This window comes from Elgaria multicarinata, chromosome 9 (genome assembly GCF_023053635.1).
Source record: "Elgaria multicarinata webbii isolate HBS135686 ecotype San Diego chromosome 9, rElgMul1.1.pri, whole genome shotgun sequence".
In the NCBI taxonomy this organism is placed as follows: domain Eukaryota; kingdom Metazoa; phylum Chordata; class Lepidosauria; order Squamata; family Anguidae; genus Elgaria; species Elgaria multicarinata.
Window position 1 is genome coordinate 76329071 of NC_086179.1, and position 18798 is coordinate 76347868.

Here is an 18798-nt window from a genome sequence, read left to right on the forward strand (position 1 = left end):
TACACATTATTTGCTGGCAATTTCCCCTAATGTAATGTGTAAACATTCCCACTTACACATTTTATACACGTTTTTCTGTGCACTTCCCTCCACTATACACATTTTGCATTTTTTAAAAAAATCTGTGAACTGTCTCACAAAATTCAGCACACTATATGAAATGATTAATGCATCCTCCTAAACAAAACAAAAGAAAACAAAAACCTATCAGATATGAATGTATGTGATCTATACTGCCTTGTATTTTCCAAGATCTAGGTGTATCATAAACCACTGATCGAAGCTGGCCCAGAAGGTTAGTATCTGAATGATCATGTCAAAAGAACAGGTCATTTGTCATGCCTATAGTACATGGTAATTTACCACCAGAGTTCGAGGAAGAGGTTAACTTGCTTTGAGATCTCTGTGTCATTTGCTCTAACTTCATGTCAGGGCCAACTGCATTGAAAAGTCATTGGTTTTGCTTGACAGCAGAGGTCTGCTTGAGACTTTTTGTAAATACCTCAATGATTTATTTATATCTAAAAATATCTCCAAGCAGTTTACAAGAAAATTAAATACAGTATGATACACGTTAAAATACACAATACTTGCTGAAGCTTATATGAAACATTAATAAAAACATTAAGACATATACAATATCACAATTGTTTTGATTATTAGTTTTAAGATGTCGCCAGACCTGTTCATGACGTCAACCCATTTTTTTGGTTTTGCATCATCCACGTGGAAATTGCCATCAGCAATGACTTGCCTAACGAAATCTATCAGAGGGACATGACTACCATCAGCACACAAAGTTAGAAACTGTAGGTTTCAGCCAAACATTGTCAGAAGCAGAGCATTTACAGTGATGGCCCTGAGGCTGTGGAAGGAACTTCCCCTGACAGAGTTAGAAAGGGCTATAAATCCTGGTTCTGCCTTTTGGTGTACGTGGTTAGTAATTTGACAGATGATTTCTGAACCTGTGGATTCTAGTGTCTTGTTTTTATTGCTTCTAAAGTAATGAATGTAAATGAGAACCCAATAGCACTCCCTCATGCAGTATCACCAAAGTTGGCTTCTGCAGAAGGAAGGAAATTGAACAAAGTGATGAATGACCCAAACTATAGCCCACCTTGCCTGCAGAAACACCAGCTTTCAAAACAAGCAGCTGTTTTGACATTCCATGCTGGAAATCCTGCCCTGCACAAATGTGCTTGATGCTCAGACATGGTCTCTTGGCTGCCTACACTCATTCCCATCTGTTGAGATGGCATGTTGCCCAGGCACAAAGTGGTATGTAAATTTCACTAGGACACAAGTGCCCTAGCAGCGGGTGAAGAGTCAAGACCATTGCCACCTTGAGTCCCCCCCCCCCCCCTCCAGTTGTCTCCATCTGTCTGCCAGCAGCTTCCCCGAGTGCCTGCATTTGGGATTGGACTGTTTTCATCACCTGGAAGTAGCTGCTAAACCTCGTCTATTTGGGTGAGCAACTCCAGGATGTGCAGTTAGCTTAAGGGAACTGCTGGACAGTAGCTACCAAGGCTCTTAGTGCCTTGAATCTCCCTCCTCCCAATTGCTTCAGCAGCTGCAGTGAACATTTGGGGTGACAATGTTTTCTGCAACTGGAAGTATGATCAGCTGCTCAGCTCAGTTTCTGATTGGATTGAATCTTCCAGGGGCTATCTATATATAAACAGCTCCCTGTTCTTGCGCACTGCTGAAGAGACAACAGCAACACCGCAACATCACCATAGTTGTGTGAGAATCGCAGATGTTTAGCAATTTATCAGGTTGTTCCCTAATTTAGGGATAAGCTCGTTTCGTTAACCCACAGAGAAGGGCTGTTTACTGCAAAAGGAGAAGGTCTGGTCTGATGTGAGAAGACTATGGGCTAATCTACACCTACAGCCCTTTTGCAACAGAGGAGGGAGAATTGTGAGGTTTCCTGCTTCCGGGATCATTGCTCACGGGGCACATGCGAGGGAGGTTTCCCACAAGTAAGGGGGAGCAGTTGCAGGAGGAAGTGTGCCCCATGATGGTGGTTCCGAATGGGTATCAGGAGATTGGAATAACCAATCGCTGAAGTTCTCTTAATTCCATCTTGAAGCTTGTTCTGACTCCAGTTCATATCAGATTACAAGCTTTGCTTTTTTTCTTTTCACCTAAAAGTATGCATATTTCCATGCATACTTCCCCAAATGTACACATCCATTGTGTGCTTTTTTTTAAAAAAATGTACTCATTTTAAAATGTACTTAATTTGAAATGTATGCATTCTTCTCCCATGATTAAAGCATATTTTTGAAATGTACTCATTTTGAATTGTACCCATGCTGTTGAATGCATCTTTTTTGGGGTGGGGGAAGGATTCTGCGAATCTCATTGAAAGCTTGGAAATATTCAGACTTCAACCGCAGATTGTATCTGAGTCTACCTTTCTCATACATAGTCCTACAGGGATGGCTGCCTACCATACAGATGCATGAACATACAGAAGCTAACTTATATTTAAGTCCGACCCAGTGGTGTAGTGGAGCCAGGCCTCAAAGAGATGCAGCACTGGCATTTTATTAGCAGGGACGCTGATGTCATCTGCCACTCCCCTCCGAATTCCCTGTTCCCTCTGAACTTCTCCCCAATCCTCACAGTTGTTGGGGTGGTGGTGGAATGATTTCCCCCCAGCAACATTATTTATTTGTATCCTGACTTTTGCCCAATATTCTGCCACGCGTTGCTGAGGCTCAGTCTGGTTAAATTGGAAAGAAAGAAAAGACAAAGCGGATGTTTCTAATATGTTTAATTTCACAATGCTTGTGGATATACAATATTTTTAGTTGTTCCATTGTCTGTGTAGATATAGAGATTGTCTGGTTTGCCGACTCTAGAACACGCAACATATAATTGTCCATGTGAGAAGCAATCTGTGTCTAGATCTAAACCGCACAATTCTAAAGATTGGCCCTGAGCTTTGTTGATGGTGATTGCAAACGCCAATCGAATTGGGAATTGCAATCTCTTAAATTGAAATGGCATATCTGTTGGAATCATAGGAATGTGAGGAATGAGGACATCTTCACCTTTGAAAGGTCCTGTCAAGATTGATCTCTGACTATAACAATTGCCACTTCGTCTATAGTTGGAGCATTGAATCTTCGCACATGTTCTCCAGCAGGCATTTTGTCAGCATGAATAACAATCTTGTGTGTATCAGATGGCATCATGTCAATTGCTGTTTTGAACAAATGTACTAAATTATTTTTTCGTGAAGTAGCTGTTGCAGTTTTGAAACGACGGACCTTTTTATGCCAGTATAAATTCCACAGCGTGCATTCAATTCATCATTGCCATCACCAATGAAATACATTTGTAGGAATTTATGTTGACTATCTTGAAACGGAAGGAAGGAGCTGGCTTTATGATAAATTTGTCCTTTGACTTTGAAAGTTGGCATAAATGGAGCTGTGATGATTTCTGTGCCGAACAACATCATTTGGAAGCATGAGTTGTATTTCCTGATGTTAGATAGGAAATGCTTTGATTCTGCGGTATATCCGGCAAGCAAAGTTTGTAATGGCTCTGGTGGTTCTCCAAGTTGAGGCAGTTTAATTTTTCCAGCAGCGCAACACATTCCTTTTGCTTCTCCATTAAATTTAAGAGCCTTGCAATAAGGACACACTTCAGTCACAGTGCCGATGAGAACATGCCGCCTCAAACTATACTCATCAGCTGGGTTGTACCGGAATGCAAGGCGATTGTAATCGTGTGATTGTTTACCACGAAGTCGTGTTTGACGCTGATGTGCTGTTTCTCGTTGACGTCTTTCAGCCACTCTCAGCCTGTCGCGTTCATTCTGTTGAGAACAAAGCAGATCTGAAGCTGTAGAACGCGATTGCCGTGCTCGCAACCGTGCATCCTCAAGTCTGGCTGAACGTTGCTTGCCTGGTTCCTTGGCACGTATTTGAGGCATTCTTTTTCTTTTTTTCTCATTTGCTGATGCCCGTTCTTCCTCAGTCTGATTTGCAATTTCTCGTCGCAGTGCTTCCGCTCCGTGAGTACGACGACCTAAGTGTGATCTTCTGCGAGGCATTATTTGGATGAAGTAAAGCAGATTGTTTGGTTTTTTAAAAAGGATGTTTTTACGGTGAGAGGGTTAGTGGAAACTCCTGGCAGTTACCTTTCTTCAGAACGTGTAACTGTCACAGGTGTGACATCTATATTCACTCAGCCAATTGTGAGAAAACATGCAAATAGGAGAGGAGGCAGAGGCAGCGGATTGGCCTACTGGTTGGCGATGTCACAATGATCAGCAGGACTAGTTTTGAGGAGGCCTATTTCTTCAATTTTAAGACAAACCTTTGACCCCATATAGAACATAGTTACATAACAATGCTCGCATATTCGAATGCAACGTTGTGTAAAAATTTCAAAGCAATCAGTGAAGAACTTTCGGAGATATAACGTCTGTTTCGAACGGACATTTACATTTTTATTTATATAGATGGATATATATCAGGGAATGCATGGTGACAGTGGACATGGGCTACAAGGCCGCAATATATATATATATATTGTTCCCTGTTGTAATGCAAAGTATTTTGGGGTGGGGTGTGTGATGACTCCCACCTTATACTGTTCCTTTCCTGAATCAAAGGACCCAGCCCAGGTGCAGGTGTCAAAAGGTTTGGAATCCTGCAGCCGTCCCTGTGACACGCCTTTCTCTACTTATGCCCCACAGCTATACAGCTTAGCGCCCTTACCCCAAGTTCTTCCTTCCACTGCCACTGTAGATCTGTACCCTTCCCAGGTACTCCAAAGATCACACCACTTGTAATTGAATGTAATTTATTAACAAGTTTTTATTGCAGGTACAAAAGCTTAATGGTTTCCTCAGTTCTCAAGTGCAGTGTTTATAAAGCACAATGCATATTGGTTTCAGTCAGTAATTTCTCTTAAATGTTTCACAATATAACTTCAGGTTCTCCTGCCTACTCTACCCCTTCTAGGCTACACTATTCTGTCTCCCACACTCTAATCCCCCAAAACAACAAAGCACGCAGACCCTTCCTATCTCTAATCCCAAACTCATCCAACAACATCATACCTTCTCTCCTCTCAGCAGCAGCATATATACGTCACAGTCCTCCGACTCCTCGCATTCTCTCACACCAATCCAGATGCTCAACACCAACATCCAATCAGCACTCTCCTTCCATCCATCACTCCCTCCCTCTCTATGGCCTTATACTTACCAATCTGCTGTAAATACATAGTGAGTACCTTCTTTAAACTTTTCAAACATTCTTATTAACTAATAAACCGTTATATTAAACTTAACATCCTTGCCTCATGCAGTAGAACATCACAGTGTGGTCTTGAATGGGCAATTCAGACCCATTAGTTTTACAAAAGATCTGCTCCTGGTGGGAATGAAAACTGCTATGAAAACTTCTACTTTAGGGGAAATAATGCAGAATATGAAAAAGGGTGGAGATGGTGGTAATGGTCGGTTGTGGTGGTGAACACTGGCTGTTTCTACACCAGCCTGAAATGTGGGCTGGTCACGGCCGAGTCCCTGTGTGTCCAAATGATGGACAGGGACTCCCAGGAGGAAAAAGGGATGAGAACGGGTTTTCCCAGGGATAAGTACTCCCTGGGAAAATCTGATTCTTCCTGTGGCCTCAGGATTGTCCCGAGACCATGGGACATGTGGCTGCCCATCCCAGCTTCTTCCCTCCTCCCTGTGAGTAGCAGGGAGCTGTAGAGGGAAGGAATCGGGCCGGAAGGAATCGAGGGTAGGAGGGAGGGGGGCTTTTTTTTTACTTACGTTTGAGTTGGCACACACTTGCACTCAGCTCCTTTTTTAAAAAAAGGTGTGCACGACACCCTCCTTCCTCCCAGGACGTCGCGCCCACATGTGGTCTTAGGGGAGGAATTTGTGATCAGGATATCTTGAGATCCTCCCCACTCCCTCCCTCTATACCGGGCTGGTGTAGAAATGGCCACTGTTAATGTAGAAGTGGTTGCTGAACTTCTTTCAGGTGGGGGCCTGGATTTTCCCCCTGATCCCTGATATCATCCGGGTGCAGTCTTCCACGGTCTTGGGATTACACAAAATGCCATTCTGTGTAAAAATGTTGTCTCTCGTTCTTTTATGTAAAGAGCCTTTTGTGCAAATAGCAGCCATAAAACAGCCATTTGTGCAAGATTACAGGCATCAACGTTCCAGTTATGCCTGTAATCTTGTGTAAATCGCTGCTTTACAGTCACCATTTCGGGAAAAGGCCCTTTATGTAAAAGAACAAGCCACCATTTTTATACAAGATGGACCAGCATGGCAGTTCACAGTGGGGCAGTCCACAGACTGGAGTCTGGGAAGCTGAATGGGGGCTCTACCCCCTCTCAGACCCCTGTGACATCTGTAATCAGGGTAAAGGGGCACTTCTCCACTTGGCCAAGGAGGCTCCTCCTGCCCTCTTCCTTCACCTATTAGGACACGGGGAGGTGAAGTCCTTAGCATGGCACTTGCCTTCCTAAATGGGAAGGGCAGCAGTGCACAGAGGACTCCCTGCTGCTATCTCCAATCACAAATTGGACATAAACATGGGGATTCCTCTCCCCACTCTCCAGGGACAAGGGTCTTGGGGAGGGAGCCCAAGTCTCCATGGACAGGAAATTCCCCATCCCTAACCTACCACAAAATGGTGCACTGTAATGTAACCTTCTTCATCACAGGGCTGCTCCTGCTCAGAGTTCCAGCCAGCTATTCTCTCCAATTAGGGCACACTGTTCTTCCTAGTTCTCATTCTCCCACCCCTTCCCAAACTGACACTCAGCATTCTATGTTTACTAAGCAAGCTCAGTTCTCATTGGGCTTTTAGGAGTATTCCCCCACCCCTAAACATTTTTGAAAGATCTGTTGTGGTGGTGGTTTGGTAGGCATTGAGGTTCCCTTGATCATTCTTATACCTCTCTCTTGTTCACTGGCTCCATTTTGGCTCCAGTCTTGTTGGCACTCACTATCTGAATTCACTGTTAGACGGAGTCACTGAAATACACAGAGCACAAAGAGAAAGAAATGTTTTTTATAAGGCTTCATCTTCTTTACCTCCTCCACTGAACACATCTGCCTTTTCCACAAGAGTGATATATTTATGTCAGTTTTCAGTGTCAATTGGTTTATTTATACCCTGTTATTACTCATGGGATTCCAGTCCTACATCTCACAGAAGAACATGACTCATTTATACCTAATCCTGTTCAGAAGAAGCATATTTTCATTTAACAGTGAGGGGTGGATGGGGGAGAAGAATGAATGTATTTGGCTACTTATCACAGTCCTAGTTTGCCTCTGGTGATTCACCAGGCAGTCTTAAAAAAAGAAATGCTTTCTGTCCAACTGGGAACTGGCAGAACCGAAGGTAGGCTTCATAATTGACTCATTTGCATAGAAATGTTATTGAGTTACCAAAAATGTGGAAGCCAGTCAGCTACTGGAACTAGGTGTTTGTAACTTTGTTTTAGAACAATAATATTTTGACAGAATATTAAAAGAAGGGAATAACAATTGGAATACAATAGCTTTGCTAGTAACATGCTTAAGCATTTTTATGTGGGAAAGGATATATAAAGTAAAAAATAATGTAACAATAAATAAACCAATGGTGGCTTTTTTTTTCAAACTATAGCACAGTAAAGACTTGATATCAATTGGATGTCTAAAGTCATATATATATATATGCCATTCTCTATTGCCTCCTATAGAACTTAATTTTTTTTACAAGATAGTATTAAAATTCCCTTCCCTTTTCATTTGGTTCCTATTGTATCTGTCTCTTTCCACTTCTGAATATGGCCTTTCTCCTTTCCCTTTTTCTTCTGCTCTGATTACTGCCACTCTTGCTGATGAGGCATCTTGCTGATGCCTTCTAAAGGCATCCTTGAGGAATCCCATATATTTTTTTTGCAGGTTCCGATACAAAGCAATCTGGTTCATGCCTCTTGGACTAACTTGCAACGTGGAGCTTAGCTATTGACCAGATTTCACACTTCTCGAATCTTGTGGTGCAGTTTTCTGAAGTTTCAATGTTTCAAGATGTGTTTAAAAATGTACATGTTTGAGAGGAATTATGGGTGAATTATGAGAATGATGAGAGCAGAATTATGGGTGAATTATGAGAATGGGATTATGGGTAAAAACAGACACAAGTAGAAATAGATGGATTGACCATGAACTAGACCTAAGAGCAATGGCGTGCTTAGGCTATGGAAGTACTTTTGGGGGGCTTATTTTGAAAATTGTTCAGTGGCCACAGGATTTGCTAGGCAGTGAAACAACCATATGGCTACCTTACCACATGACCACAGGCAACTCCACATATCCGCATTTCAGAAACATCCTCTTTTCAAGAAGATGTGTATTAGCTGTCAATGGCTCAACCACTGACACTTAAGCATTTTTAAACTGAAAACGTCCTATGCAAGCATTCTCCTATCTAAACATGCATAAGGTTTTGCCTTTAACCCCTTATTCACAGCAGGAACAATGAGCCCATAAAGAAACTATATTCAGAGCTTTGTGTATCCTATAGTATCAATCAAGTAGTGGGCAAGTGCAACTTTGAGTACTATGTTGAGAATTCAGCACAGGTGAATTTCAGTTGTCATTTTCTTTTCTTTTTTTTAAAGCTTTCTGTGTTTTTGAAAATGTATATGCAATTCCTTATGGAATTTCAGGGGTAGGGATAGATGGAGCATTACATTTTTCATCCGTGTCAATTCTGCATTTGCTCATTCACACATCTGTCCTATCCTGTTTCCTTATTGATGTGCAATAAAAACGAACAAATGAATATCATAATAAATACGTTCCAATCTACGCATTAGTCTGGGAGGTGCAGAACAAATCAGCTTGTATCAGAATTCTCGTATTTCAAATTCCCCAAGCATCCTTAATCGGTCTGTGGTCGCATGTGCAATGGCTTGTATCTACAGAGCTGGTGAAAAATAGGTGGTTGTCATTATTATTGCACTGGCACATCCTATGTACCTTTTTTCTGGTTCTCATAGGATCAGCTTCTATAAATGGTAATTACCCATTGCAGTTGAGACTCTCAGGCAGGCATAATTGCTAGGCTGCTGAACATGCCACATGTAAAATATTAAACTCTAAATTAGTTGCACCTGCTGTAAATGGCATTGGTTCTATACAGGGCAAATGGCATTTCATGAACAAGCCATAGAAATGACGGATCATTTGGGAAATGGGTTGGTGAGATTTTTTGTGATGGGACAGGTTATAGTAGGACAGTCAGGTTAGGTTTTTGTATTCTAATTAGCATTTACTTATAAATGGGGAGTCTCACACACACACCCCAAAAAGGATCCTCCCATTCTAAGCTTCAAAGTTTTATTGCTTATAAAATGACACCTGTTGAGGCAAATACTTGAAATGCAGCAAAAATGATCTACCTGAAGACATTTACAATAGTGCAAAAGTTCAAACTGATCTGATGAAAATTACCACAAGTACAGCAAATAAAAATGTGCTGAAAACTGATATTTACCTCGTTTACTCCAATTGATGGCAGAGTATGCCATATATTTCCTTCACATTTTGATGAAAACAAGTGATGTGCTTTATTCAGGCTTTATTTATTTATTACATTTTTATACCACCCAATAGCTGAAGCTCTCTGGGTGGTTCACAAAAATTAAAACCTTGAGGAACATAATAAAAAACCACCAACAATCTAAAAACCCAAATACAAAATACAATATAAAAAGCACAACGAGGATAAAACCACACAGCAGAAATTGATATAGGATTAAAATACAGAATTAAAACAGCAAAATTTAAATTTAGTTTAAATTAGGTGTTAAAATACTGAGAAAATAAAAAGGTCTTCAGCTGGCGATGAAAAGAATACAGTGTAGGCACCAGGTGGACCTCTTTGGGGAGCTCGTTCCACAGCTGGGGTGCCACAGTGGAGAAAGCCCTCCTCCTAATACCCACCTGCCTTACTTCCTTTGGCAGGGGCTCATGGAGATGGACCCCTGTGGATGATCTTAATGTCCGGGGAGGTACATATGGGAGGAGGCGTTCCTTCAAATAACCTGTCCCCAAGCCATTTAGGGCTTTGTATGTTAGTACCAGCACTTTGAATCGGGCCTGGACCTGGACTGGCAGCCAATGAAGTTGTAAAAGGACTGGTGTGATGTAAATAAGTGAGTAAAGAGAAGTTTATTTGTGTAGCCAAAGCCATTACAAACATATATATATATATAATCAAATAAAACAGAATAATCAAATATGTTACAAATATATAAGATTACATTACAAGACTAAAATCATCCAAAAGCATCGTTCTATAGACTCTATTCAGTCGCAACTTAAAACCTGATCATCATCATTAGAAAACTTCCTCCTTAAAATTGATGCTTTAAAAGCAAAACAGGCTACTTTTTCAGAAATGGATGGAGTAGTATCCCCCAATAAAAATTTAATCAAGTATGAATGAGACCTATTAGGTATAAGACCTAGGTCTTTAAACAAAGCTATTCTTACATTTTTATAAATTGAGAAGACAAGCAGGTAGTGAGTTAAATCTTCAACTATATTAGATCCACATGGGCAAACTCTTTCCTCCAAGGGGATCCGTTGGTAGCGTCCCTGAATCGCTGAGTTCATTGACTGGCACTGAAGAGCTGTAAATGCATATCTCCACTTAGAATTAGTTATACTATTTAACTATTGAGGGTAAGGTGTATGAATAGGCAATTTAGCATACCAGGGGGCAAGTTTTGACAAGCAGGCAGAAGTGCGATCAGCTTGGAAATAATATTTTAGGATATGAGACTTCAAGTAATGCGCTGCTCTCTCAAAACTTAGAGCACCTAAAGAATCCAGTGAAAGACCATACAAATCAATAAGATGCAGAATTTCCTGATTCCAAGGTGGATTTATCTTACAATTGTATCTCGACATTTCTTCAAAGGCAGCCAAAACTAAAGCTGAGCCTATTCCTCAACAAAGCCAGGGAATTGGAAACTAAGATTAATGCTGTAACCGATGGGCCCATGAAAGGGTGATGGAGAGGGGAGAGGCACGGGTAAATGCACTTTCTGGGCCTCTGGAAAGTGCACAGATTCCCCTGGCCATGCAAATGGCATTCCGGAAGGCTTGGACATGCGCAACACTGAGTGCTCGCCAGGCCGGCTTGGCCAAAAGAGGGCTGAGCGGGCAGCCCATGGTCACTCATGATGTTGTTCAATGTCACAAATTGTGTTTACTTACAACTTATGCTCCATGTACCCTCACTTTTCCTTGGTTTTTCAGTCCCAAATCCAGATGGGGAAAAAAAAATTCTTTAAAATGGTAAGGTTGCCCTTGCATGACTCCTACTTTTGACTGCCCTGTACTCTCAGGTATTTAATGACATTAGATGGAGCATTTATGTCAGCTGTCTTGAACAGCTAGTACTGAAATTGTTTGTTGAAATTGTTTTTAGCCTTTTAGATTGTTTTAAATTTTGTACATTAAAATTTCTATACAATGTTTTATTATAATGTATCACATAATGTTGTGGCATGCAATTTTTACTTCTTGGGAGGAGAGCAATGACAAATCTCGATAAAATAGTTTAGAGCAGAGACATCACACTGAGAACAAAGGTCCGTTAAAGCAATGGTATTCCCTGTAGTAACCTATGGCCGCGAGAGCTGGACCATAAGGAAGGCTGAGCGATGGAAGATAGATGCTTTTGAACTGTGGTGTCGGAGGAAAATTTTGAGAGTGTCTTGGACTGCAAGAAGATCAAACCAGTCCATACTCCAGGAAATAAAGCCAGACTGCTCACTTGAGGGAATGGTATTAAAGGCAAAACTGAAGTACTTTGGCCACATAATGAGAAGACAGGATACCCTGGAGAAGATGCTGATGCTAGGGAAAGTGGAAGGCAAAAGGAAGAGGGGCCGACCAAGGGCAAGATGGATGGATGATATTCTGGAGGTGACAGACTTGACCTTGGGGGAGCTAGGGGTGGTGATGGCCGACAGAAAGCTCTGGCGTGGGCTGGTCCATGAAGTCATGAAGAGTCGGAAGCGACTGAATGAATAAACAACAACAATGTAATTTTAGTGAATTATTGTGAACTGCTAGAAAGCTTTGGCTATTGGCCAGCATAAAAATGAAATAAATATCCTTAACAAAAACAAACAACACCCCCTACATCTATTTAGCCAAAATATGGCAGGAACTATATTCCCAGAAGGAGCTACTATACATCTAGATTTCATTACATTCTGTGAAAATGTTAAAAAGCTATACCCATTTGCTCATTTCCATATAAGTCACTTGGGAGACATGAGGTGGAATCCAATGGGGGCAGTTACACCTCTGCTGACTTCTGTCTGCAAGCAGGACTTCCACTTGCAGAAGGAAGTTTTAGCACTTCCAGGGAAACTGGAAATTAGCAAAAATGCTCATTTCTGGAATGGAGTAGGTAGGCGCCCAGTTGGATTCTGCCTGTACAGAGCAAAGTGGTTTGTCTCCATAGTATTCCAAATTCTTTCCAAAGTGCCAAGCCAAATGCCAGCCAAATCTTGTGTTTGATGCACACCACAACTTATTGACATTCACCTCCATTTGCCATTTTCTTTCCTATCTGTCCAATTTGAAGAAATCAATTTAGAACCCTTGGTTATTTCTAAATGTATGGGGTTTTCTAGTTTACACCAGAATTATTGTTCCACATCTTCCATATTTTGCTTGTTTCCATCTTTACACCTGCTCGTATTTCATTAACTGTATAGCAGCAACACTATTAGTAGTTGCATATGCTTTGTGTCCTTGTGTTTAACACCATTATTCCATTACACTTCTATATTGCTCTGTCATGTTGTTCCCCTCTTCCACCGGTACGATATCATATTATTCTAACTGCATACTATATCATTCTTCCTGCCCTACCCTACCATTCTACTTCTTAGCTTCTTTGACAAATTATCACCATTATTTTCCTCCTAAGTGTTCATGTGCAATACATCATCTGTGACATTAACTAACTGCTCTTCTATCAAAATAATGTACCTGTTTCATCTAGCCAAGTAAATGTTCACCAATTCTGTTCTATGAGAGAGTTGATTTGAAAGTGATGCATTTATCCCACCTGCCTATCTGCAAAGGAACAAATGACTCCGTTGTGCCCAACGGGGGAAAATACATACTGGGTGTATAGTTTCAGTACCTATAAGAAATTCTTAGTAAAATAAAAATCATGGTTGTAAGCTATTTGGAAATACCTTGTCAACCCTCTGACTCATTTCTGAAAGATTGATGAGTCGTATGTAATTTTTGCTCTCATTCTGTTCCTTTAAGGGATAGTTATCCAGGGAGAAAATCCAAAGGTCTTATCTTATGAAGAAGGTGCCTTGCCTGTATCTCTCCACCATAGCTTCTCTATGTTATTAGAATGCTGGTCAGAATTCATTGAACTGAAGATGCCAAGGCTGACACAACCCCCCTCCCCACCTACCATGAAGATCTTTGGATGTTCATCGGGCAAGTAATTAACTTTCATCCTGGCCAGAGGATAAGTACAAGAAGAATAGTATTCAAGGTATAAATAGTAATATATTCTTCCTTGACAAGATTGCTTCCTTGCTTTCTTCTTGGATGAACAACATGAAGTAAAAAGTTTCAAAGTAACATATTCACGACTAGGGCTTGATAAACTAGCAATATAATTTTCAAGCCCATCTTGCTACTTTTGCCTGTCTGTTTCAATGGCCTCCCCATTATTATTATTATTATTATTATTATTATTATTATTATTATTATTATTATTTCAGATTTTGCTGAAGTTGGGGTGGGTGGAAAGGTTGGTGTTTGTACATCATGGCAATTATAACACATTAGCAACACTGAACAACCAGGCTCCCATTTCTCTTGTCTCCCATGGCTTACTAAAGTAATTTAAGAATAGATTATTAGAATTGAATTAGGGAGTTTGGAATGGAGGTAAGAGGAAGGTACTGTTTTCCTAATCAGATGGTCATGTTTGACCACAATGAGGAGATAAATAGATCCTATCTATCTATCTATCTATCTATCTATCTATCTACATATCAATCTATCTATCATCTACTATCATCACTTATCTAGTCTATTAATCAAGAGAGCACATGGATACACAGACCCTTTTTTCATTAGAAGTTTAGGTCTTTGCTTTCTCCCATTCCATTTTGATATCACCTAACAAATAATTGATGTGGTGTATTTTATTAATCCCTCTTGGACAGATACTTGACATTCAACAGAAATAAACAGAAAGTCATTATCTGAGATATTCTCTTCAAATAATCCACCTGCAAAAATATACATTCTGCAATATCCCATTAGTTCTAGCTGCTGAACTGTTTATCATGTGTGTGCTTTCAGACTGGTTGTGGGAAAGAAATCTATCTGCCAAATATAAGTAAATCACCTTTCAGGGCTTCCTAGTTTGCTTATTTATGTTTTGTAGCATTAATGTGTCACCTTTACATAACTACACCCAAACATCAAAGAACACCATGAAATTCTGCCGTGTTTGAAGAATAGTTTGCATAGCTTAGGGCCAAACAAGGAGTGACATTGGTGACTGGATGTTCTGATGTCATTTTCTTTGTTTAAAATCTTGATTTAAATCTGTCTACCCCTGTCATTTACCATGCATGGGGAAGAAGCCAGGTATCTGGAACTTCCTTCCCAGGGAGGCTAGACTGTGCACTCCTTGCTATGTTTCCGAAGGCAAGCAAAAACATTTTTGTTCCAGCAGGTCTTTGGGGAACAGTCTGGAACTCTTTTTATGCCTTGGATTTTTTAAAATTGTCATTTGTGTTTTAAATGTTTTAATATTACAGCAGGTTTAATTATAATTTAAATTAATTAATTGTATTTCTATTTATATGTTTTCATTGTACATGTTTTAATTTTGTAAAGCCACCTTGAGTCCTAATATTGGGAAAAATGAGGGATACAAATTATGATGATGATGATGATGATGATGATGATGATGAAAAATGGCATGGGAGAAAAACTACACACACACACACACACACACACACACACACACACACAGGAAAGACTGACCCAAATCTACATCTGATTTAACGGAGTTGGGAAATGTGACCATGAATCTTCCATATCATATCTAGTTTGGCCTTCAAATTTATGGTTCTCATTGGTTCAGAATATCTTCATAACAACCTATAAATATGAGAGGGAATGAGCATGGCCTGGGATGAAACGCAAGACGCATGACTGCCACTGAAAGCAGCAGCTCTGTATCTGTTCATCTGCATCCATTCCAGTTAACATCTAGCAAACCTCAACCTGGAGCATGAGGACATCATTGCATGGAAAGGTGCTCTGGCCCCCAGAAGAAGCAATCAATAAAGTAGACAAGAAGCAGGGATATTGTCAAGGCAAGGAATTCATACCACATGCTTTGTTTTAGGAAATTCTACTGGGAGGGGAAGGTGAAATAGAAATGGCTGTTGCTTTTGGCAGTAGCATGTCTTCTCCACATCTAGCTTCACTTGAGAGGAGGGCCTCTTCACATATTTCTTAATTCTACATGGAGATAATCTATGAATAAGAGATTCCATGGACACCACTATTGTCAGTGAGAGTATTGAAGTTGCCATGAATGAATACAGATTAGGGAGCTGATGCATATTGCAAGGTTCCCATCCAGAACCTCTGTAGCAAAGTGGACACTTGTGGCAACTACATACTAGCCTGTGTACACAGCATTTCCTACGCAGCAGTTATGTCAATGTAGTAAACAAACGTTCTGTACGAAGTGTATGTGAAGGTTCCTGCTGACTTTCTAAAGGGATCTATATGGTGACAATCCTCTTACATAAAAATGGTGGTATCAGACAGAAGGAAGGAAGACACAGATATCAGGAGAAGCAGTACTGGGTTTCTTTGTTCATTATATTTTTAATCTTCCCAATAACAAAGATTCTTTAGGAAAATTGCAAAAAGAAATAAAAGAATAAAAGAAAATGTAGTGCATCCAACATTAGTCTAACTTAGGTCCCATTCATTTCAATGAGTCTACTTTAGTAGGAGTAACAGTGGATAAAAACCAACACAAAACAACAAACAGCACAGTAATAATAATATAAACTATATAAAATTATATATTACGCATCTGAACCAGCCATAATATCTAAATTCTTAAATGCCTGGAAGAAATTATCTGAGGTAGATTTAAGTCAAACTAGACAACCTGTGATCCTGCAGACATTGTTGGATTCAAATTCCCATCAGCCTGAGCCAGCATGGTCAGTGATCAGGGATGATAGGGGTTGGAACCTAGCAACATCTAGAAGGCCCAGGATTCCCAGCCCTGATTTAGGTAAGGACTGGGAGATAATCTCAAATTTTATGACAAGTTCAGGTATAGAATTTGGAGTGAAGGAATCTAAAGGAAGTGAAGGAATCACTTTTGTTGATAGATTCTTATAAAAACTAAACTTAAGCAGAATTATTACCTATCTGAACCAGCCAAATTCATTAGATATAGGTACTGTGTTCTCAGCACGGAGTAGACAAAGTTACATCAGACTACTACATATCTGTTAAAGATGAGGCGCCTATCAGAACAAAAATGTGGCAACTCTAATTTAGCACTAATATGGTTGAATACAAAGGGATTCCAACCAGGACTTTTAGGAGCTAAACACTCAAAGCCCTGGATCTGTCCATTTTGGCTCTTGCCACAGCCATTTAATCATCATCATCATCATCATCATCATCATCATCATCATCATCATCTCAAGAACTTTTTTCTCTTGACCATGGAGAACTTGGTGACTGTTTTTGTAAATTCTTATCAAAACCAATATGAAACAAATTCTCACCCATTCCCACAGTTAGAATTTCGTAACCCCTTATACCTCCTCCAAAGCAATGTTGTTGAAAGAAATCTGTTCAGTCGCCAGTCATGGTACGTTTGTTTCACAATACGAATGCATGTGCATTACTTGATTGCTACGGCATGAAGTGGCAATTTGTAGGTATGACTGAGCCATCCCAAGTAGAGAGAGTAGGGGTGGAGAACACGTGGGTTGCTCGCTCCACAAGTTTGCTGAGCGCTGTTCAGCCAGCCCTGTTCCAGGAACTGGCCCGGCTGAGTGCTTGACAAACCACACTTTCCAGGGCCTCTGGAAAGTGCACAATTACCCAGAACACCATTAGCATCACTGGGGGGATTGCACACTTTCTAGAGGCCCCAGAAAGTACACTTTGCCTTTCCCCCTGTACCAATCATGGCCTTAAAGGTCCAAGGAACTTTAAGGCCATGATTGGCAAGGGGGAAAAGGCAAATGCACTTTCCAGGGCCTCTGGAAACAGCACAATTCCCCTGGAATGCCATTAGGGTGCCCAGGGGAATTCCACACTTTCTGGAGGCCCTGGAAAGTGTGCTTTGCATCCCTTCCTTTCCTGCTCTATATACGAGAAGTAACACACTCTCATTCTTACAGCTAAAGTACTGAAGCAAATGACAATAGATCTAAACAAGTGAGACCTGCAACAAAATGTGTTGTTGCTGTCAGTAAGCAATACTTTTTTCTACAATACTTCATGATATGCCACCCTCACCCCAATACACAGCCAATCAGCATTCTGTGGTTTTTGCACATGTTTTCGGATTCCCTCTTCCCTGTCCCTGTGAAGGGGTTCCCCCACTGCCAGGCTTTTTCTACTTCTGAAACTTTGGGGTTTTCCCAAAACTGCTAATACCTCCATCTTGTGTATGGATGGTGCCATTTTGTCTACATAAGCATTGACCCTTGCCTCTGAACACTGGAAATAAATAACCAGAATAGACAGGGCTTTATCACATGGCGAACCCGGGGATCGTCCACATGACACACAGGGGATCCTGGGATCATCCCTCCCTTGCCCTGGGATAGAGCCCTCCCCTTTGGGCCTGCTTTTTCTGTGGTCTCAGGCTCAGCCTGAGACCACAGAATGTGTGGCCTGTTGCCGCAGGTTAACCTGGCTCCACGCAATTCCTCATGCAGAGCCAGGAGCTGCACACGGGGCACAGCACTCCTCAGGCATGCTGCGCCCATCAGGCACAGGGTGGGGGGAGCAGGAAAATTAATTTAATTTTAAAAAACACCTACCTTTTGGTGCTCGAGCGTTCCTGCGCTCCTGCTGCTTTAAAAAGAAAAAAATGGCGGGCGCGACGCCTCTCCTTCTGAGGTCATTGCGCCTCACGTGTAAGTGGAGGAGGGATCTTGCATTAAACACAAAGCGAGATCTTCCCTCCTCCGTCCTGGATTAAAAGGTAGGTCTAGCTAAGGCCATAGTCACATTGGTTCATTCCAGTGAGGAATATCTGAATGTGCCTATAAGGTAGTTGACTCCCTCATAAAGCTCTATTTTGTTCACTGGCTCAGTCAAACATGTTTCATATATTGTTGCTCAACAATACAAACATCATTGATGGTTTGGAATAAAGAAATGAAATCTTTTATCCTCTTCCTACTGCTTCTAAAAGACTCTGAGAAGCCACTGTGGCTACAACTCTATAGGTTTCAGTGAACTTTGTATTCCTATGTCCCTAAAATATATGACTATAAGGGAAAAATAGTACATGCTCAAATAATCATGCTCTATCATTACCACTTTGGTGTAGGAAAGATCAAAGGGTTTCCCCTCCTTATTTTAAGCAGCAATTTGAACATTAAAGAAGAGAGAGGGGTAGAATGAAAACGAAAGCTGGCCTTTCAGCATGGTATTTTCCAGCA